Here is a 23,327-nt window from a genome sequence, read left to right as displayed (position 1 = left end):
AAATAATATATATGTGTTATCATTGTAGGATTAATAGACGAAAGGCGGAAATACAAAAACAGGACAGACGAAGAAGGGCAAAAAAGATATGAAGCTAGAAATTGGGAAATAATTAGGAAGTGTAGGGCAGCTAAGGAACAATGGATTCATATGAGATGTAAAGAAGTAGAAGAAAAGTTTGAAGTAGGTAAAAGCGATGAGGTTTATAATATAATTAAAATGAATTGTAGAGGTCTAGGGTATAATAGTAATAATATAAAAACGAGACAGAGGTCATTTTGATAGAAAATGAGGAAAATGCAGATAGGTGGCAATAATATCTAGAGAACCTATACGCAGGCCATGAGTTAAGTGATATATACACAAGGAATATAGTGTGGAGATAGATAAAATAAGTTATCCCATAATGAGAGAAGAGTTCGATGTAGTATTAAAAAACTTAAAAAACAATAAAGCGCCATGTATAGATGGGATACAGACGGAAATTCTAAACTATGCAAGACAAAAGGTTAGATATGGTATGTTTAAACTAGTTAGTCACATTTACGAGATTGGGAAAGTCCCAAAGGATTATAAACGGAATGTGGTAGTAATCATACCTAAAAAGAGAGGCGTGAATAGTTGTGATACATTTAGAACAATTAGCTTAACTTCCCGTGCGTCAAAAATCTTAACTACAATTGTACAGAAGGGCGGAAGAACTATTAAGAGAATATCAATTCGGGTTTAGAAGAAATATGGGAAATAGAGAAAACGATAGAAAAAGGAAAGAGTGCATACATAGGATTTGTAGATTTAGAAAAAGCTTTTGACAATGTTAAATGGGACAATCTAAAAATGTAGGGATGAGTTAAAAAAATAGAAGAATGATACTTAGTTTATATGTTCGTATAAAGAGCAACAACCAGTTATGGAGCTGGAGCTGCAATGTAGAAAAGTAAATATTAAACAGGGATAGGGATAGATATACACGGGCAAAATATCTAGTATGCTTAGATTTGCAGATTATATAGCAGTATTAGCATCTAGCAAGGAGGACTTAGAGATAACTTTTAATAAAATGGAAACGGTATTGACAATACACTAATGTATGAAAATAAATGAAAGTTAAACAAAAATACTGGTATGCAAGGGAAGAAAAAGTAGGTAAAGAGCGAATATAAAGATAGGAGACGAAAAAATTAAATAAGTGGCTGATTTTAGGTATCTAGGTAGTCAGATAAGTAAGGACGGAAGGAGGAGTAGGGATATAAAGTAGAGGATAGCGCAGGGCAGATTGGCCTTCAATAGAAAGAAGTCACTTCTATGCTCGCGAACGGTTAATTTAGAAATTCGAAAAAGGTTGTTAAAGGTTATGTTTCGAGCACGGCGCTGTACGGGTGTGAAACATGGACAGTGAGAGCATCAGAAAAGAAAAGGTTAGAAGCAAAATGTGGTGTTACAGGCGAATGATGAGGATACCGTGGATAGAAGGTTAGAAATTAAAAGGTATTAGAAAGAACGGAGGACTCTATAGCGGTCAATAAAGAATAGGCGAGATAGGTTGGTAAGACACCTTCGCAGGCATGAATGTCTAGTCAGAGACATATTGGAGGCCGAAAAGGAAGTTAGGAGGGGTAGAGGTAGACCTAGATTAGATTGCTGTTCGCAAATAGTTAAGGATGTGAGTTGTTCTAGTTTTAGGGAAATGCCAAGATTAGCTCAGAATCGGAAAGAGTGGAGATGTGTGTCCAACCAGTCTAGGATTATAAAAATGTAAGAATAAAAATTTTTGGAATTTTATATTAAAATTTGATATTATTTTATTGAGTGAAACAAGGTGTGAAGAAAAAGATTTTGATATAGATAAATTGCTAAGTGACGGTTATAACTGGTACAAATTTGAAATTTGAGACTAGAAGATTAAAAAAGAGTTAGAGAAAAACGGGGGATGTTAATAAGATGTAAAAAATTGTTTACAGTTGATACACCGCTCACCGATATGAACAACACTGTAGCTTACCATTTACGCTTTTATTTACATAATCTACAATTGCAACAATTACAGCTTAAGTATATATATATAATAAAAACCTAATAACTGAGATTGTGTGACGGCGAAAGTGTTGAATGCTCAGAATAACAATGTTACCGAATGTATATTGTCACGTATTTGAACTCGTTCGCAGGCTTTTACAACTTTTACTTACCAATACACCACTATATAAACGCTTTGTCATTTCATTGTTCTTTCTTATCTTTATATCGCCTTGAACTGTCTGACTCTTACTAACTCCACTTGATCTCGCGACAACTATATATAGGGACTTCACGTTTTCTAGAATTTTCCAGTACATGCCGTCTAGAAACTTGGTCTTCTTTATCACTATGTATGTTGGGTTGCCTCTATACATGTGACATTGTTCCCCCTCCTAATACTGTTCGTCTCGATCAGTGACGTTGCCTGTGTAGGGAGCAAGCCGGTCAAGATGGACGATCTTCATTTTTAACCGAGGTCCCTTCTGGATTTGATAAAACAATGTCGTTAATGCTTCGAGTAACGGTGTATGAAACATCCCAAGTCTCTTGTAGTTTAGGGTAGCGTCCCTTCCGCCTTGATGGATTATATAGCCATACTTTGTCATGTCCGCTGGCAACCTGGTGTTCTTACAGTTGTCTCATGTATGGCGGATCTATAAGCCAGGAGGAATATGTGTCGGTCCCGGTCAGTTTGACGACGCTTCTTAATTTGGTTTCCAGAGTCCGACATTCGACTGTGGATGTATGGGGTAGTCCTCGTTTTAGTAACGTCCATTGGTTCAGTGATGTTCTTGAACAGAGCCGATTCGTTCGTGCCTTAGTCACAATGCAATTCCAGTGGTACTCCATATCGGCAAATTCAATCATTGACAAGTCTCTGAGTAACGGTGTGTGCTTCCTGATTCAGTATCGCATATGCTTCAGGCCACTTGCTAAAATAATCCATGACCACCAAGATGTATCGGCTAGCGGAGTCCGTCACTGAGAATGGTCCTGCCATGTCGACTGCGATTCTTTCAAATGGTGCCCCCACTTTGTATTGCTGCATTCGTCCACAACTCTTTGTCTTCGTCTTCCGCGTTACGTCATTCAACTTCCTGTAGTCCACAGAAAATCTTTGGGTACCAACACAAGCCCAAGAACTTTGAGATGGTTCTATTACCCCGTGTTCATGTATGCCTTTTATGAAATTATTGACTTCCTCTTGCATTGCCTGAGGAACTCTTCTAGGTGCTTGTTTGATGGGCCTTGCTGTTCCAGTGTTGATGCGGTGGTATGTTAAGTCGCAAGTCGTAAGTAAAGTCGTTAAAACGCGAAAACGTGTTGAAAACTGCTCAAAAGTTCTTCCAATCGTTTGACCTGGTGGTTGTTGAGATGATTACTTGACCGTTTTACCAGTTCTAATAAAGTTGCAGGAAGTGATGCCTTGGGTCCTTTCTAGTAGTCGACTTCAACTACCGATTCAAATACACCCAAATCTGTGCCTTTGCAAATCTTTTGTTCAAAGTCTTTCAAATTGGGTATTCTAACATTCGATCAATAATGCTTTCTGTTTCAAATCTTGATTGTCTGATTCAACTATCCCCACCAATCTGCCGATGTAGTCTATTTGGACATTTACAATGCTCTCTAAGTGAGGCAGTGTAGATANTTATGTTAATATCGACTGATTTTCTTCCGCCGCGACTGTACTTCGGAGCGTGCGCGCACCGACTGGATTCGGTAGAGGGCATTCCTAGCTAACGAACGAGCGGCTGGTGAGTTGTCTCCGAGCACCTGGAGAGTTAGAACAGGCTTTTTCGCGCGACATGTTTCTGAGTGGTGCAAGTGAAAATTTAAACATGTGTGAAAGTGACCCCCAATTTATGAATAACGTAATTACAGGTGACCTGTACAACTGGATAATTTTATTTGTATATCTGCATAAAAATAAAAAATTTAAATTGGATAAAGTTGAGAAGCAATTATATAGCAATAAAGATAACAGTGTATTAGTTATTAGGGAAGAGGAGTAGACCTTCATGATACATGGCAAATCTGATATTGATTATGCAATGGTAAACGGAAAGATTGAGCTGAAATAAAATATTTCAAAGTAGCCTATTATCTCAGATCATTTAGCGTTAGAGGAAAAATAGGAAGGAAAGTAAGTGTAAGGTCATTCTGGACTGGTGAGAGAAAGCAATAACAGATTATAGGAAAAATTAAGTAAAATGAGTGACGGGGTGATTTGAAAAAAGTAATGAAAGAGAAAGAAACAGGGTGGAAATAGATAGTGAATGATTGTGGAATGAGATATGTTACGAAAGAAAGAAAGAAAGAAAGAAAGAAAGAAGGAACATAGAGACGCCTTATGGAGATGAAGAAGAAATGAATGTAGTGAAGAATATTTTAAAAGGAAAAGAAGAGAATATATAGAGCAAATAGTAAGAAGTAAGAAACTGTATGTTGATTAGATAATTAGAGAAATATGAGCGGAAAAGGGGACTAAAGTTTTGGAAAATTGTTGGTAAAATTAGAAAAAAGAAAGTAAAAGAGATAAATAAAGACAACAAGAATGAAGAATGGTTAAATTAGATTAAAGGAATATTAAAAGAGAGGGAGGAAAGATAAAAAGATAATACTATGATGACTGATGGGGAAGATGGGGAGATAGAGAGAAGTTGGAGTAGGGAGAAATATTGCAAGCCATGAATTCACTAGCAAAAAAATAAAGCTACAGGAAGCGATAGAATACCAGAAGAAGCATGGATTTTCGCAAAAGATATAATAAATGTAAAAGTTAAAGGGATATTTAATGATATATTGAAAAAAAAAAACATTATACCGAATGAATGGAAATGTAGAGTCATTGTTCTAATACATAAAAATGAGAAAATAGAACAAGTGCAAAATTACAAAGGTATAACATTGATGGATGCAGGGTATAAGGTGTACACAAACATATTAAAAGATAGATTGGATATACAAATTGAGAGAAAGTGTAGCTTAACTGAAACACAATTTGGTTATAGAAACGGTAGCGAAACTATAGATTCTATTTTCATACGTCCATGCAGGACTAAATAGAGATGAATAAGAAAGTTTTCATTGTTTTGTTGATTTAAAAATGGCATATGATAAAATATATAGAGAAGAAATGCAGAGAATGTTAAATAAAGGAGGGATAGAGGAAGCATTGATTAGAAGAATAATGAAGCCATATAAAGAGATAGTGGAAGTAATAAGATTAGATATCAGAGAAATAAGAAAGTTTTGGATGAATAGTGGTGTTAGGCAAGGCTGTAAAATGAGCGATTTAAAGAAAGAGAGATGAGTAAGGTAAGAAAGGGAGGGATACTAATAGATAGAAAAAAAATTGGATGATTACATATGCAGATGACAGTGTTAATTTCAACAAATTTTGAAGCAATCAAAACAATGATGAAAAGAATAGAAAGGTATTTAGAAAAGAAAATGTTAGAACTGAACAGCGTGAAAACAAAATGGATAAAGTTTGGAGAAACAAAAGGAAGAAAAGTTAAATAAAAAGAGGAAATAACAAATGGAAAGAAAAGGTGATAGAAAAGGTAAAAAATATAGATATTTAGGATATGCTATGAATGAAANAATTAATTGGAATTTTTCACACACAAGCCTTGCTATATGAGCTCTCAAAGCATATAAAAATTATACGGCTTAAATGTGAAGTTGGGTGCAAAAGAATACAATTCAATCCTCTGTTGGGAAAAAACGAAATGACTTTCCGAACAACCCGATATTAAAGAACTTAAACACTAAATTTAGGCTATGAATTATTCTATTTATTTACACTACTGTTGATATATCACTATTCACTGCGCTATTTATTTAACTTCTATCACTGTCAATTTATTTCTCCTTTTCACTTCTGCAACGGTCAATTTATTTCTACTTGCTCTCGGCGATCGTCTCTTCCTTTAAATACTCTTTTGCTTCCTTTCGGGAGCCCTCTCGAAACATCCGGACATATTCTTTTTTTCTTCGAACTATTTAACTGCTTTCGCAGAACGCAGGTACGACACACTCATTTACAAATACGGCGCACATGAAGAAAGGCGCCCGCGGCTAGTCGGCGAATCGATAAGCCGTTCACACACACGTGTGCCCGATCGCACACAAACACACTCGTGCTCGCTACACTATCGACTTATAGAACTAAACACACGGAGTAGCTAGTACGTGACAGACACGTAGCTAAGCAAACCTTTTGTTGTAATTTTTTTCACTTATCCCATCCTAGATTTGATCAGATAAACAGTTATCGATGAGCTCATGGTTAGTATTTTGACAAAACTGACGAAACCTTCCAAGGTGACCGCCGCCGATTTACTAGTGTACTATATAGGGAACTGTTTTTGTGAAAAATGCGAAGACATGTATTTAGTAAATTTTTACGCTCTTTTAATTGAAATCGGTTCCATTAAAAAAAATCAATAATTTTTTTGCAATAAAGTTTAATCCATTTAATTGTTTTTAAAAATATCAGTTCGAGTTATGTGAAACCTGACAATCAGCTATATGGATTATCAACTTCATTAGGGATATCGACCTAAACTGAATTCACAGCAAAACTATCTGGGGAATTGAATTTATACTTAATTGTCTAATTAAGTTTTTAATTATAAGAGGTCTCCTACCAGCTTTGACTATTTTTAATAACAATGGAGATGCACCGACTGGTTACCTCATAGCCAGGAAAGAAATAGTTTTGACTTTATTACTCGAAAACAGATTTTCCGAGAAATATTCGGAAATATCAGTAATTTTCGTAAAAAACGACTACAAAGATGTCTGATCAGTTTTTATTTAACTGTTCTTTTCTTACATTTTATGCATTTAATTTTTAAAACGTTTAGGTAGAAACATGGACTGAACGTACTGTGGTACTATGGGCTGCAATACATAATGTTAATTTAATAAACAAAAGATATACTCATAAATCTTTACAATTTGAATTACTAATGGGTGGCTTATGTGGAAAGACGGACACACAAACACGGTTTGAAAACTACTCCCCATTATATCATACCCAAAAGGAAGGAAAGCAACACTATTTAAATATTGGCACGAATAAAATATGTTTGGTATTTCAGTCACAATGGTATGATTTTAGGCAAAGGTTATTTAAACGTAATTTAATTGATAAGATTGCTACAAAACTGGTAAGATACTTTATTTAATAAAAACTACTTTCTAAAGTTCAGCGTTTTCAGAAAAATAAATTGGATGAAATAGCAGTTTTATATGAAAAAAAGAATAGTATATATTCTGTCGAGTATCATATAGAGAATATGTTAAAAGAAACCATAAGTGTCTTGAGTAAAGATTGTGAAAATTATATAAATTTAATAATTTCGTCAAAATGGAATCCATGGGATACCGAATTAGATTTTCAACAACATCGTATTATTGCTGAAGAAATGGTGAGTTTGAACCATGTGTGTACTTTTAATGAAAATATTAATGTTTTTAATAGCGTTCCATAATAAACGAATGTGAAAGAATTTACAATCCAGCAGCGAAAGCGAAGTGCTTTACAACATTGGAAAAAATTTATTACCGCTTAGAGAAATTTACCAAACATGTATGTATTGACTACATCCAACAATAACTTTTGAAGAAAAAAATATTATATTAGGTTCAAGGATGTTGGCCACATGTCTATTTGTGGATGTTGTATGGAGGGAAAAAAGTTGCTTTTTATCGGCTTGATCCTAGAGATATCATCTTTTCTGAAATTGAAGAAGAGCAAGGACGGTTGTGCTCCGTTTTGCATCATACATTCTTTGAGGTAGATTACCTGTTTTATGAAATCTTGGGGAATGTTTATAGATAAACCAGTTTTATTAACGATAAATGGGTGAAGGGGTCCTAAAATGATACAGCCAAATTATGCGAAAATATAGTATATATTAAGTTTCCATTTTTTTTTAACCAAAAACCTCCCAAATAGATTACGAAGCAGCTGTAGTCAAAATTCTGCAGCTACATCGGCGGAAAATGCAAGCATTGCCGATTATCGAACATCTAAGATAAATACAAACAATTTAATGTTACACATAATGTTTTACATAAATAAATTAAAAAAGTACATTACACGCAGCACTATATAAATGTAAAGGAAATAAAAAAATGAAAGTTAGGTAAACCTTAGTCGATAAATGAGCATCATCTAGATAATTGTGACTATATTAAGTTAAATTTCCACACCGCCATTGAGGTATTGCCAAGGCGCGTTTTAGGGATTGTCTTCTTTGAAGTCAAGGATTTCGTCCGTAAATAAGTATCATGTGACATTATTATAGCAACAACTGTCTTACAGAGACGTAGGTACTGACCTACACTAATTATTGATGTTGTATTGCAGAATGACTTTATTGAATTACACAATTAAAAGAATAATACTAGAGGTTGACTATAACATAAATACTCTGAGTCACTATCATCTACTGCAAGCTGCGCACATATTTCTGTTAAAGTGCAGTAGCCTCTCGTTAATTTCTTATTACCTTTGGATTCCGATTCAGTAAGACATATTTCTATAAATGCATATAATTTTACACCTCGTGGTGCCCACGCAATTGATTTTTAAGCATATTTAAGATTTGCGAACACTACTACTAGGCCTTTATTAGAATCTTACGTATTTAAGTGAGTAGGTTAGGCAGATATTCAAAGTGAAAGAAATGAATGAATTAGTCTTACTCTATTAGAGTTACTTTCTTAAAATTTTTTTCGATTTGAATACGTACTTTCATTTTTCATTCTTAATGAAAATAATATTTAATAATTGACACTGATAATCCAAATATCTAATTACTAAATTGTCAGTAGGGTGTCTGAGGTGCCAACAATTAAGTTGAGTTATTTGTTTTGAAGTTTTGCTAAGAATTTCAGTCATCACCACCATCATCATCATCATCATCATAAGGTCGTCAGTCCTAAGACTGGTTGGACACGCACCTCCACTCTTTCCTATCCTGAGCTAATCTTCGCATTTCCCTNAAGAGAACATTGAATAAATGAAGACAAAATAGATATAGAAGGGAAGAGAAGAGGCACTAAAAGATTTAAAAATTAATCATGAGCAGTTAAATGAATGAGAAAAAGGGAAATATAGGGCAACTGGTTAAAAAGAGGAAATGATAAAAGGGAAAGACTTGAGAAAAATAGCGCAATCCAAATACATGATAGGATTATGATATATGTTATGGGATAATTGGCAGGGAGATTTAATGGCAAGTAGAGTGAAGGTAGATCAGAAGAAAATTGCTTCCAACCTGGCCTGGTTAATCCAGAGTTTCCATCTTCGGTACCAATTTAGGAGCAGAAATTTGTTAATTTTTGCGGAGCACTGGAGAATGGTTTGGGCGAAGTTAATAGGGCGATGCCATCAGCGAAAAGAGCTGTGAGGATTGAGGGATGAGACAGTATTTCTGCTCAGAAAAAGTTGAACGGAAGTGATGACAGCTTGGAGCCTTGCGGGACACCGGCCGTGACGGGGATAAAGCAGAACAAAGGCGGACACAAAAGGTTCTGTCAGAAAGGAAAGATTGGATAACTCCGATTAGGAAATGTAGGGTATCGAGTGCAATAAGCTTGGAGATGGTTAGTAAGGTTGTTAGAAATGTGTTCGGAAACTTGAAAAAGTTAATAGCAGGTGGCGTGCCGCCTGCGGAAACCGTTGTTTCGCCCCACGTGATTAAGATGCCATTCCAAAAGGATGGATTCAGCTAACTAAGCAGTGTAATGGGCCTTGAGGGAGAGGTGAGAGGCTTCCCTTTTTTGGGGAGACAGATGACGGTGGCTTCTTTCTAGACCAGAAAGAAGTGGTGGAGCCCATGATAGCGTTTGTGATGTTTTGAAGGTAGAACTTTTTGGACACCGTTGGGAATTCCGCACCAGGGTCTTTTCTCTTTTCCAGAGAACGGATGGTGAGGAAGATTTCATGGGGGGACGTGTGTTTAAAGTAGGAAACACTAGGGGCGAAGTTTTATGAGACCGTTTTGGTACGCTCGTGATAGTCGGCAAGATGTGGGGTGGGAAGTGAGAAGTACTGAAGACAGAGGGAGTCTGCTAAGATTGCAGCTTTTTCCTCATCTGAGATTTAACGGCGGAAGGTGTAAGGTTCTGTTTCGAAGAAAGCGGATCACTTTCCAATTGCTTTTGGGAGCGATATAATCGTCGGTGACGTTGTGGAATTCGATTAGGCTAGTTTGAAATTCGTTTAACGCAGTTCGCTCGTTGCGGTTAAGGCTTCCGCAAGCGAAGCCATTGATAGAATAGCTAACATGACGTTACATCGATTTGATATAAAATTGAAAGTTGACAAGGTTCTTGTCATAAGTTATAAACCCAGGTTAGTATTTACCTTGGAACAGGCAAAAAAATTAGCAAACTACGTTTTAAAGTGTTACTCAATATATTTCGGTCTTCTGTCCGGAGAGGTGCGAAAACTCCTGTATGAATCCACAGTGAAATTTTCTTTGGAAAACATTACCCCTTTATGGCACAAGAATGGAGAAACTGAAGCTAGCTGGTTCATTGGATTTATGAAAAGGAATAACCCCAGAAGCAAAGTGTAGGACGTGCATCTGAATTTAACAGACATAATGTGAATCAATTTTTTACTAAGCTCTGCAAAATTCTACTAAGACATAAATTGATAACATCAAGAATTTGCAACATGTATGAGACTAGAATAACGACTGTGCTGAAGCCATAGAAGATAGTGACCCAAAAAGGTAAAAAACATATCGGTGCTGAGCGCGGCACTGTTGCTGTAGAGCTAGCATCCAAGGTTTGTGTTTCCATGTTTAAAGTATAAGGACTTGTTTTTACAAGATGCCCTCCTGAGTTAGTCAGAGCTGGGAATAGCTCAGGATGGATGACTGCCACTGAATTCCTAACTGAGATCATTTCATAAAATTTACTAAACCCTCCCCAGAAGAACAGGTGTTGCTATTATTAGAAAATCACTCATCACACATTGAAAAAGTTAAAGCCAATTCCATCATCATGTTGTCATTTCCCTCTCACTGTATCCATATGCTGCAGCCTTTGGATGTTGGCTTCAATGGGCCTTGTAAAACACACTGTGTTAAAGCCCAAGATAACTGGCTCCGTAACAACCCGTGAAAAACTGTCAATCTACGAAATTTCTGGAATTTTTAAAACAACATGGCCCTTAGCAGTAATTTCTACAAATATTATGAACGCATTCAAGAAGACTGGAATATGTTCTTATAAGTCCGATGTTTTCATAGACGAAGATTTTGCTCCATCTTTCATGACAGATCGGCCATTGTCAGAAACTATTTTATTTCAAGCTGTGCCAATTGAAGAATTCCCCCAGCCTTCTAGTAGCAATATGATGACTGCTTAGGATCAAATGTTGTCTTAGAACGATGTGCAGTTGGAGCCTTTGATGACTTTAATATCACTGGAGAATAATGAACAACCTCAGCAGATAACAAATGAGAGTAATGTTCATTAGACTAATTCATCGACACTGAATACAGACCAAGAACTTCAACTAACGCCAGTAAAGACAAATGATGAAAGATTGGAGACGTCTACAAAACGACGTACAAGAAAGACAGCTATAATAACTAACACCCCGGAAAAAAATGCGTTGGCTGAAGAATAAGCAAAAAGAAGAAGACAAAAAGGAATGAAGACATTACAAGAAGGGAAACGGAAAAGCAAGGGGAAATGGATCTCAAGGAAAAGCTAAACGAAGAGTATTACAAGTTTTGTAAGTTTGTTTGGGGCACTTTGAGTTAGAAGGTTTTGAGGAGGACTTAGAAAACGAATAATTAAAACTAGACAACAACAACATATATTTACAACTTAACAACAACTTAACNACCATTTACGCTTTTATTTACATAATCTACAATTGCAACAATTACAGCTTAAGTATATATATATAATAAAAACCTAATAACTGAGATTGTGTGACGGCGAAAGTGTTGAATGCTCAGAATAACAATGTTACCGAATGTATATTGTCACGTATTTGAACTCGTTCGCAGGCTTTTACAACTTTTACTTACCAATACACCACTATATAAACGCTTTGTCATTTCATTGTTCTTTCTTATCTTTATATCGCCTTGAACTGTCTGACTCTTACTAACTCCACTTGATCTCGCGACAACTATATATAGGGACTTCACGTTTTCTAGAATTTTCCAGTACATGCCGTCTAGAAACTTGGTCTTCTTTATCACTATGTATGTTGGGTTGCCTCTATACATGTGACATTGTTCCCCCTCCTAATACTGTTCGTCTCGATCAGTGACGTTGCCTGTGTAGGGAGCAAGCCGGTCAAGATGGACGATCTTCATTTTTAACCGAGGTCCCTTCTGGATTTGATAAAACAATGTCGTTAATGCTTCGAGTAACGGTGTATGAAACATCCCAAGTCTCTTGTAGTTTAGGGTAGCGTCCCTTCCGCCTTGATGGATTATATAGCCATACTTTGTCATGTCCGCTGGCAACCTGGTGTTCTTACAGTTGTCTCATGTATGGCGGATCTATAAGCCAGGAGGAATATGTGTCGGTCCCGGTCAGTTTGACGACGCTTCTTAATTTGGTTTCCAGAGTCCGACATTCGACTGTGGATGTATGGGGTAGTCCTCGTTTTAGTAACGTCCATTGGTTCAGTGATGTTCTTGAACAGAGCCGATTCGTTCGTGCCTTAGTCACAATGCAATTCCAGTGGTACTCCATATCGGCAAATTCAATCATTGACAAGTCTCTGAGTAACGGTGTGTGCTTCCTGATTCAGTATCGCATATGCTTCAGGCCACTTGCTAAAATAATCCATGACCACCAAGATGTATCGGCTAGCGGAGTCCGTCACTGAGAATGGTCCTGCCATGTCGACTGCGATTCTTTCAAATGGTGCCCCCACTTTGTATTGCTGCATTCGTCCACAACTCTTTGTCTTCGTCTTCCGCGTTACGTCATTCAACTTCCTGTAGTCCACAGAAAATCTTTGGGTACCAACACAAGCCCAAGAACTTTGAGATGGTTCTATTACCCCGTGTTCATGTATGCCTTTTATGAAATTATTGACTTCCTCTTGCATTGCCTGAGGAACTCTTCTAGGTGCTTGTTTGATGGGCCTTGCTGTTCCAGTGTTGATGCGGTGGTATGTTAAGTCGCAAGTCGTAAGTAAAGTCGTTAAAACGCGAAAACGTGTTGAAAACTGCTCAAAAGTTCTTCCAATCGTTTGACCTGGTGGTTGTTGAGATGATTACTTGACCGTTTTACCAGTTCTAATAAAGTTGCAGGAAGTGATGCCTTGGGTCCTTTCTAGTAGTCGACTTCAACTACCGATTCAAATACACCCAAATCTGTGCCTTTGCAAATCTTTTGTTCAAAGTCTTTCAAATTGGGTATTCTAACATTCGATCAATAATGCTTTCTGTTTCAAATCTTGATTGTCTGATTCAACTATCCCCACCAATCTGCCGATGTAGTCTATTTGGACATTTACAATGCTCTCTAAGTGAGGCAGTGTAGATAGCAAGCTTCGTCTTAGGATTTGATCTCCTCTTCACCGATGCGCATTGTAGAAGTGCTCAGATTTAAGTCGATTGCTATTGAAGGAGGTCTAATCCAACGATGACATCATCTACTATGTCGGCTACCAATATCCAACCGTTGGATGCTCCTGTGTCAATAACCATTCTAAACTTATGCTGATTTATGCATGTAATGTAGTTTTCGAAGTACCCTGCTGCTATGAATGTCCGTCAGGTTCTTCTGACTGCTGCTGTTGTGCTGGATAACTGGTAGACTGCTGTAGTGCTGCATAACTGGTAGGCTGCTGTCTGCTGTCTGATTCGCTCGCTCTGAAGATCGATTTATTATTACTTCCGACTTGGCCTCGTATCCATCTTCGGTGCCAATTTAGTAGCAGGGACAGAAACTTGTTAATTTTTGCGGAGCACTAGAGAATGATTTGGGCGGAGTTTATGAGGGCGAGGTCATCGGCGTAGAGAGCTGTGACGATCGAGGGATGGGACGGCATACCTGCACAGAAAAGGTTGAACAGGAGAAGTAACAGCTTAAAGCCTTGGGGACACCAGTCGTGACGGGTTTGCTTAGGGATACTGTAGAGCCAAAGCGAACACGTAAGGTTCTGTCCTAGAGGAAGGAACGGATTAGCCTGATTAGGAAATGTGGGATGTTTAGGGCGATAAGTTTGGTGATGAGACCTTCGTGCCCAACTCGGTCAAAGGCTTGCTGGATGTCGAGCAGAAGTATGGAAGTGTGACGGCCCTTGTTTAGGTTATCAGAAATGTGTCCAGAAACACGTAGAAGTTGATGGCTGGTGCCATGCTGTCTGCGGAAACCGTATTGAAGGTAGTGGAGTACGTTGTTTTTCTGCACGATGTCGAGAGGCCGGTCCATAAGGATGGATTTAACGTCTTTGCTCAGCGAACTGGGTAAGCTAATGGGATTGTAGCTTGAGGGAGAATCGAGCGGATTCTCTTTTTTGGGGAGAAAGATAACGGTGACTTCTTTCCAGACTGGAGGGAAATGGTGGAGCCGCATGATAGCGTTTGTGATGTGCAGAGTGCGCTTATGTGTTTTGATGGCAGAACTTTTAAGACGCCATTGGGAATTCCGTCCCCGGATTTTCTTGATTTCAGAGATCGGATGGTGAGGAAGATTTCACGGGGGGTATGTGTTTAAATTCGGAAACAATTGGGACGAAGTTGGTTCGCTCGTGAAAGTCGGCAAGGTCAACAGGGCTGAGAAGTGGTGAACACTGGAGACATAGAGAGTCTGCGAAGATTGCAGCTCTTTCCTCATCTGAAATGAATACGGAGCCGTTTTGTTTTAGCGGCGGGAGGTGTGGGGCTCTGTTTTGAAGAGAGCAGATCATTTTTCAAGTGCTTTTGGGATGTGTTTCGGCCTGAGCGATATAATTGTTGAAGGTTTCGCTAGAAATTCGGTTAGGCGGGTTTTAAGTTCTCGCTGGAGGGCGTTTAGCTCAGCGCGGTGTGCAGGATCACGGTACTTTTTCCACATATTGTTTTTTCTCTTGCCGATGGTAAGAATGGAAACAATATTTTGAGCATTCTAGGTAATTACTCGAAGATAATTTGGGTGAGCGTTTTTATCCAAGTGTGGGTATTTGGAGGGCGGCAATTATGCTGGCTACCATCGTTTGCACGAAGACCTAGAGTTTCTGTTCCAGAGTTGAGGAAGCAATTGGCGCTGAAGATATGCTTGAGGTTGCGTTGGACTTTTCGATGGAGGCGGAGGGGGGGCTGCCCTCACGGCCGGAGTATGGGAGGGTTTTTTGGGTAGTACGGTTATCTTGGGAAAACCACGATAGGTGGCGCGGTGGTTCCCTTTGCAGTTAGCACAGGAGGAGTTACGTCTTTCTCTTTCTCAGTAATCGAACGTAGCGTGACAGTGACGTTGAGACCGCAGAGCTGGGTTCGACGTTCGAAGATTGACTTGGACTTAGGGGAAGACTTGTCAATACGGATGCAAACTAGCGGCCAGATTTTTCCACTTTTTGACATTCGATGAACACTCCGAATAGCGAAGCCTTTATTAACAAGTTCAGGCTGTATATCGTCCGTGGAGATAGCTTCGCAGACTGCACGGAGGACGACATGAGGGTCTCTGTCTTATTGAAGTTGTTTGGCTGAGAACACAACCATGGATTTGTCGAGGTAAGACGATAGACAACGAAAATCGTCCACGGAGTTGGGCTAGAATCTGAATGAGTCTTGGCTGTTAATGGCCCGATAGGCGGTAATACCGTGGTTGACCATGGCTCTACGAACTTTCGACCAAAGGGACTTTTGGCGGACAACAATGGGTGGGGGAGCTTTAGAGCCTTGGTTCGGTTGCGTTTCCTACTCAGTATCAGTGGACGATGACGAAGACGATGATGGGAAGGGTGTTCGTCTCCGGCGTTTATTGTGACGCTTCCCGAGCTTGGACTGCAGCTCGCTCGCTAGGGTTGAGGCTTTCGCAAGGGAAAGTCCTTCCAAAAGTGCAGGGCTCTTGAGGGTAGCCATTGCTAGAATGGCTAATGCACTGGAGTGAATGTACTCTTGTTTTAGTCGTGCTGGTATACTAAAAGAGAAAGTCAGGTTAGGTTAGGTTATTGCGAGTGGTGGTGTGTAAATTCAGAGGGACATTGCGTACTCCTTCCCAAAGAACTGTAGGTTACTTAATGATTAAAATAAAACAATAGAATTGGTTTAACTTTTACTTACTGAGGGAAAATCTTTAAAAGACACCCAGCCGTTCGTACGACTGGGTAGTGTCGGATTTATACGTATATGGTGATAAAAGATTCGGCATGCATGGAAACATCAACATATGATCGTCAATCCTAAGAGTGGTTGGACACGTACATCTGTTCTTTCCTATCCTGAGTTAGTCTTCCACAAAACAAGAACAACCCACATCCTTAACCATTTGCGAACAGTAATCCAATCTAGGTTTACCTCTACCCCGCCTAACTCCTGTTTCTGCCTCTAATATGTCTCTGGCTAGACCTTCATGCCTGAGAAGGTGTCATACCAACCTATCTCGCCTATTTCTTATTGACTTCTATAGAGTCCTCTGTTCTCCTATTTTTTTTAATACCTCTTCATTTCTAACCTTCTCTATCCACGGTATCCTCATCATTCGCCTGTAACGCCACATTTCGAACGATTCTAACCTTTTCTTTTTCGTCACGTTCACTGTCCATATTTCGCATCCCAGGACCTTACACCAAATATACACCTTTTACTACTACTCTTTCCGTCCGTACTTATCTGACTTCCTAGATACCTAAAATCAGCCAGTTCTTTTTATTTTTCGTCTCCTATCTTTATATTTGCTCTTTCCCTACTTTTTCTTCCCATGCATACCAGTATTTTTGTTTTACTTTTATTTACTTTCATACGCTAGTGTATTGTCAATACCGCTACCATTCTATTTAAAGCTATATCTAGGTCCTCCTTGCTAGATGCTAATACTGCTATATCATCTGCAAATCTAAGCATACTAATATTTTGCCCCTGTATATGTATCCCTACAGTTCTACTGTCTTTAATTATGTTAATCGCGTCTTCGATGTATATATCAGTGTGCATTCCTGTCCTACTCCCTTCCTAATATTTACTTCTTTACGTTGCAGCCCCAGATCTATAAGTGCCTGTTGCTCTTTATACAAACTAAATATCACTCTTCATGAAAACATAGGATTACAAAAAAAAGCGCGTTTCTGTGATCGGAATCGGTTTCGGTATAGTGTATGTATCATGGTTAACGTGAAGGAATTAGATAAAGCGGTATCATTTGAAGAATACAGGGTTTGTCCGGAATGTAATAGGACTGATTTCCTTTCACCGCGACTGTACTTCGGAGTGTGCGCGCACCGACTGGATTCGGTAGAGGGCATTCCTAGCTAACGAACGAGCGGCTGGTGAGTTGTCTCCGAGCACCTGGAGAGTTAGAACAGGCTTTTTCGCGCGACATGTTTCTGAGTGGTGCAAGTGAAAATTTAAACATGTGTGAAAGTGACCCCCAATTTATGAATAACGTAATTACAGGTGACCTGTACAACTGGATAATTTTATTTGTATATCTGCATAAAAATAAAAAATTTAAATTGGATAAAGTTGAGAAGCAATTATATAGCAATAAAGATAACAGTGTATTAGTTATTAGGGAAGAGGAGTAGACCTTCATGATACATGGCAAATCTGATATTGATTATGCAATGGTAAACGGAAAGATTGAGCTGAAATAAAATATTTCAAAGTAGCCTATTATCTCAGATCATTTAGCGTTAGAGGAAAAATAGGAAGGAAAGTAAGTGTAAGGTCATTCTGGACTGGTGAGAGAAAGCAATAACAGATTATAGGAAAAATTAAGTAAAATGAGTGACGGGGTGATTTGAAAAAAGTAATGAAAGAGAAAGAAACAGGGTGGAAATAGATAGTGAATGATTGTGGAATGAGATATGTTACGAAAGAAAGAAAGAAAGAAAGAAAGAAAGAAGGAACATAGAGACGCCTTATGGAGATGAAGAAGAAATGAATGTAGTGAAGAATATTTTAAAAGGAAAAGAAGAGAATATATAGAGCAAATAGTAAGAAGTAAGAAACTGTATGTTGATTAGATAATTAGAGAAATATGAGCGGAAAAGGGGACTAAAGTTTTGGAAAATTGTTGGTAAAATTAGAAAAAAGAAAGTAAAAGAGATAAATAANATCATCATCATCATAAGGTCGTCAGTCCTAAGACTGGTTGGACACGCACCTCCACTCTTTCCTATCCTGAGCTAATCTTCGCATTTCCCTAAAACTAGAACAACACACGTCCTTAATGAAATGTAATCTTGGTCTACCTATCTCTACTCCTCTTAACTCCTACTTTTGCCTCTAATATGTCTGACTAGACCTCCATGCCTGAGAAGGTGTCCTACCAACCTATTTCGTCTATTTCTTATTGACTTCCATCTTTGTTCTCTTATTCCTTCTAATACTTCTTCATTTCTAACCTTCTCTTTCCACGATATCCATTAAAATGCAATGGTTAATTCTTTAAATGTTTAAACAAGGTCTTTTAGTCACAGCCAGTCATGTACACGTATATGTAGTCATATCTATATTTAAGAAGTCTATGAAGTAAGTCTTGTAACTCTCGCTCTCGCTTTTTCTTTAGTTATTGTTAAGCTTTATGTTTCACGTTTCCTTAACAAACAAATTAATTAAAACAAAAGCCTTGTAAATAGTATCATCATCAACATTCATTTCATACAATACTATTTTGTCAATACCACTTCCATTTTACTTAAAGCTATCTCTTACTCCTCCGTGCTAGATGCTAATACTGCTATATCATCTGTAAATCCAAGCATACTAATATTTTGCCTCTGTATATCTATCCCTACAGCTGTACTGTCTTTAATGATGTTAATCGCGTCTTCGATGTATAGATTAAAAAGTAGCGGTGACAGTGTGCATCCTTGTCTGACTTCCTTCGTAATGTTTAAGATTAAGCTCCCCTATCATTTCTATTGTTTAATGTACCGTTGTTTCGTCGCCTTGTAAGGGCTCGTTTTCGGCAATATCCTGCTGATACTTACCAGTAGGGCAGAATAAAGCGGCACCACCAAAACTAATTAGCAGTGCATTTAGTTGAAAGAAGAACGCATAGACGTTTGATTTGTGGAATTATATATTGAACGTACACCTATTGTACACCTTTACACTATATACATCGAATCTGAATCTTAAAGTTTTGAATTTCTGAAGTGAGTCTGAATAATGTTGTGAATCCTGTGAATCTGTCTTAGAAACTTAAAACTAAGACTTAAATAAACTTAACTTATGCAAATAAAGGGGGTGGAGTGTAGGAGTCCCTTCCTAAATATTATGTATGGCAAGCTTCATTGGTCATTACCACTGGGGGTGGTTCTGGTAGACACAATAGTCCCAGATTTCACCATCTGACCCAGTTTCGAGTGAAAGTTTACATTTATGGGGCAATAAAATGTATCGCTTTGAGTCCTCGATGGACCTGCACATTACAAGACATGAATTTATGACAGCCTTCTTGCTGTCAACCCTGACCAATTTGTGTACCCTTTTAACTTCATGATTTATAACAGTGCCATCCATAACACTATTTTACGTATAGGCACAAAAGAAACCCTTCTCGAAATCGAAACAAAAGATTTTGATTCTTAAAGAAACTATTATTTCAAAAAAGCAGACGTTAAAAAGAAACTGAATTTTGAGTGAAACGAATTGATGAATAGGACTCGAACAACCGTCTTTCTTCACTGTTACTGCGTTGAAGTTTCCTGTAATGATTACGCTTTCCTGCCGTGTATCTAAACTGAACACGTCTTCTATATCTGCATAAACCGCATCTACGTCTTCATTATTGTAAGATGTTGTAGGCATGTAGACCTGCACTATTACCGTTCTTACCAGCTTCTAGTTTAATTTAACCATAACTATTCTATCGGTTTTTTGTAAATGACTTTCTACACTCTGTCCTGCTTTCGTAATCATTCCTACCCCCGAATTACCTTCTACTGATCCTGTATATAATATTCTGAAGTCTCCACTCCAGAATTCTCCAGCTTCTGACGAAAGGACTCCGATAATGCCAACTATATCTAATTCTAGTCTATTCATCCCAACTTTCAAATTTTCTAACTTCCTTACATTCCCGTCATTATCCTAACATTCTACGCTCCGACTTGTTGAAAATTGCACCTTCCCCAATTGCACTTATTAATTGCCCAAATGGAAGACTAGTTTACGTCCAGAGTGCTTCACCACAGAGGACGTCATCATTTAATTTCAATTTACTCGGGATCATAATGTGGTGGTTTCCCCATACCGACCCTCGTGATCTCTGCCACCCTAAGTACTGAAAGAGCTACTGCCATCTTTCAGGGACTTATCTTAGTCTGGTTTCTTTTTTGAACCCCCTCTCCCCATTATGTTTGAACTTATGGTCCGTCTTCCTAAGTGGAAACTCGCCAGCCGATCCAACCACTCTAGTTTGTACAAGAGCTTCGTCAAGGTTCACATCCCGTCGGATCAGAAGTTTGAGTCATGCGTGTATTGTATTCACAGAGAACAGTAGGTAATTTGAATTCTAGAGGTGACGGGTATAGGGAATCATAATACCATTCGAAAGAGAATAAAATTTCGCTCCACGTGAAAAAATGAACGATTGTTTGGAGTTACCCAAATCCGCCATTAAATATCCAACACTCTGTATTTTGAAAGTATGGATAGAAAGCTTGAGGGTATAGCTATCCCTCCTGAGAATATTGTTGCTCCAGTTTTTTTACTGTNAGACGTCATGCGGTTAGTACACGAGAGATGAAAGAGATGAAAGTTTAGTTATGTATCTGATAACATTCAGAAGTTGACAGATCTCAATTATAATTTAAGTAAATAAAAAAAGTCTTGGACCAGTACGTGATGTTTAATAACAAATGCATTTACAATACAAAACTCGTACAACTAATGGATCTTTTACACAGGACCATTGTCGAAAGATACATGAAAAAAAATCCGAATTCCTCGTTAAATTTCCGAGAATTTCCCTATACCGTCCGTACATTGTGGATTTAAAAAAGTTTCTACGATTTTGTCTTGAATGTTTTATAAAATGTGATTGCAAAAATAGATCAAAAATCGCCTGTTTCCTCACCCTAAAATTTGGTTTTAACCAACGTAAGTACTAAATTANCCCTGACCAATTTGTGTACCCTTTTAACTTCATGATTTATAACAGTGCCATCCATAACACTATTTTACGCATAAGCACAAAAGAAACCCTTCTCGAAATCGAAACAAAAGATTTTGATTCTTAAAGAAACTATTATTTCAAAAAAGCAGACGTTAAAAAGTAACTGAATTTTGAGTGAAACGAATTGATGAATAGGACTCGAACATGCCGCCCACCTTGAACGAAGGTACCACGTTCAATAAAGAAATTGAGAAAAAAACGCATCGAAATATAACACACAAAAAAAATACTACTTTCCCTACACGATTGAAATGATAATTGAAATATTAAATCTACGACTTATTGAAATATTAAACCAATGTTAAATGCAAATTATTCTAACAACAAGAAACCTTAAGAATAATTATTAAACTATTTGGCAAATGTTAACTAGGATACAATTAAAGAAATTCTTAACTACTATACACAGGTACTTATCCTAGAACAGAGAAATTTTAAATTGCAGCATTATTTGAAAAGAAATGAGTTCGCTTATTCAATCGGTAGAGGTGCCACTCGCGTGATACTTCGTTTGTACACTCCTGAACGCGTTTTAACACTTATTACCCGCACTTTACCATCTGTTCCTGGAAACACTGCAATGATTCGACCTAGAGGCCAATTTAGCGGTGGCGTGTTGTCCTCCTTCAAGAGAACCATGGTACCCACCTTGATATCAGCTGCCTTTGCTACCTGCCATTTGGACCGAACGTTTAAATTATTTAAGTATTCCTTGTACCATCTTCTCCAGAAATGCTGCTTGATGTATTGTATGTGCTGCCAGCTGGACAGACGATTAACTGGCTCTGGAATTTCTGGATCGGGTAGGCTAGTAAACGTATCTCCTACAAGGAAATGGGCAGGAGTAAGTGCTTGCAGGTCATTAGGGTCTTCAGATAAAGGAGTAATTGGTCGGGAGTTAAGGATCGCTTCGATTTCAGTTGTATATGTTTCTAATTCTTCGTAGGTGAATAATTTATCTCCTATTACTCTAAAATAGTGGTGTTTAAATGATTTGACCGCGGCCTCCCAAAGTCCTCCGAAATGTGGAGACCTTGGGGGCGCAAAATGCCATGTAATACCCTTATTTAACAGAAATTTAGTCACACTGTCGTTGTGCGATTTTGACTGAATTAATTTAACCAAATCATCAACTTGATTTTTTGCTCCTACAAAGGTAGTAGCGTTGTCGGAGTATAAATTGAGCACATAACCGCGCCTTGCAAAAAACCTACGTAAACATCCTAAAAATGCTTCTGTACTTAAATCTGTGACTAACTCTATGTGTACTGCCTTTGTGGTAAAACAGACAAAAATGCAAGCATAAACCTTAACCTTTCCTCGATTTCTATGTTTCCTTTCCTTTATGTAGAATGGTCCGCAATAATCAACACCTGAATTTAAAAATGGGCGGACCTGAACTACTCTGTCACGGGGTAGATCACCCATAAAATATGGGAAATCGGTCGGTTTGACACGACAACAAACCACGCATTTTCGAATTATTCCCTTTGTGATGTTTTTACCATTAAGAGGCCAGTATTTCAATCTTACTGCGTTAAGGGTTGTCTGAACGCCGCTATGGTAATTTAAAAGGTGTTGTTCGCGTATTATTAACTCGGTAATCTGATGATTTTTTGGTAAAAGTATTGGGTGCTTTGCTGTATATGGTATTGTTGAATTCTTTAATCGACCGCCTACACGCATTAATCCGTTTTTATCTAAAAAGGGGTTTAATGCACGAAGTTGACTATTAATATTAACTCCTGTGGAGTCTGCTAATTGCTTAATGTCTTTCTGGAAGCACTCACCTTGAGTTACCTTTAAAATGATTATCAAAGCTTCATTTATTTCATCAATACCTAAAGGACCCAATCGTTTCGCTTTAAATTTTGAAAGGTTATTTTTGAACCTTAAGATGTAAGCCGTCACACGTTGTAGCTTCGATATAGTCGAGTATTTAGTTAAAAAATCATTGTGTTTTA

The 23,327-nt window shown here is 37.9% G+C and overlaps 1 protein-coding gene and 1 long non-coding RNA gene across 2 annotated transcripts in view; both read left to right on the top strand.

The window, feature by feature from the left end:
- LOC108735596 (otoferlin) overlaps positions 1 to 23,327 on the top strand; it is a 73,034-nt gene that overhangs the window by 2,088 nt on the left and 47,619 nt on the right. The gene's annotated exons all lie outside the window — the stretch shown is intronic.
- Positions 7,284 to 7,836, top strand: LOC108735614. Its single transcript, XR_001937614.1, has 3 exons — positions 7,284 to 7,463; positions 7,517 to 7,624; positions 7,679 to 7,836. It is a non-coding gene; the product is annotated as an uncharacterized LOC108735614 (long non-coding RNA).

This window comes from Agrilus planipennis, unplaced genomic scaffold, assembly GCF_000699045.2.
Source record: "Agrilus planipennis isolate EAB-ADULT unplaced genomic scaffold, Apla_2.0 scaffold101, whole genome shotgun sequence".
NCBI classification, from domain to species: domain Eukaryota; kingdom Metazoa; phylum Arthropoda; class Insecta; order Coleoptera; family Buprestidae; genus Agrilus; species Agrilus planipennis.
This window is presented reverse-complemented; position numbering and strand designations above follow the sequence as displayed.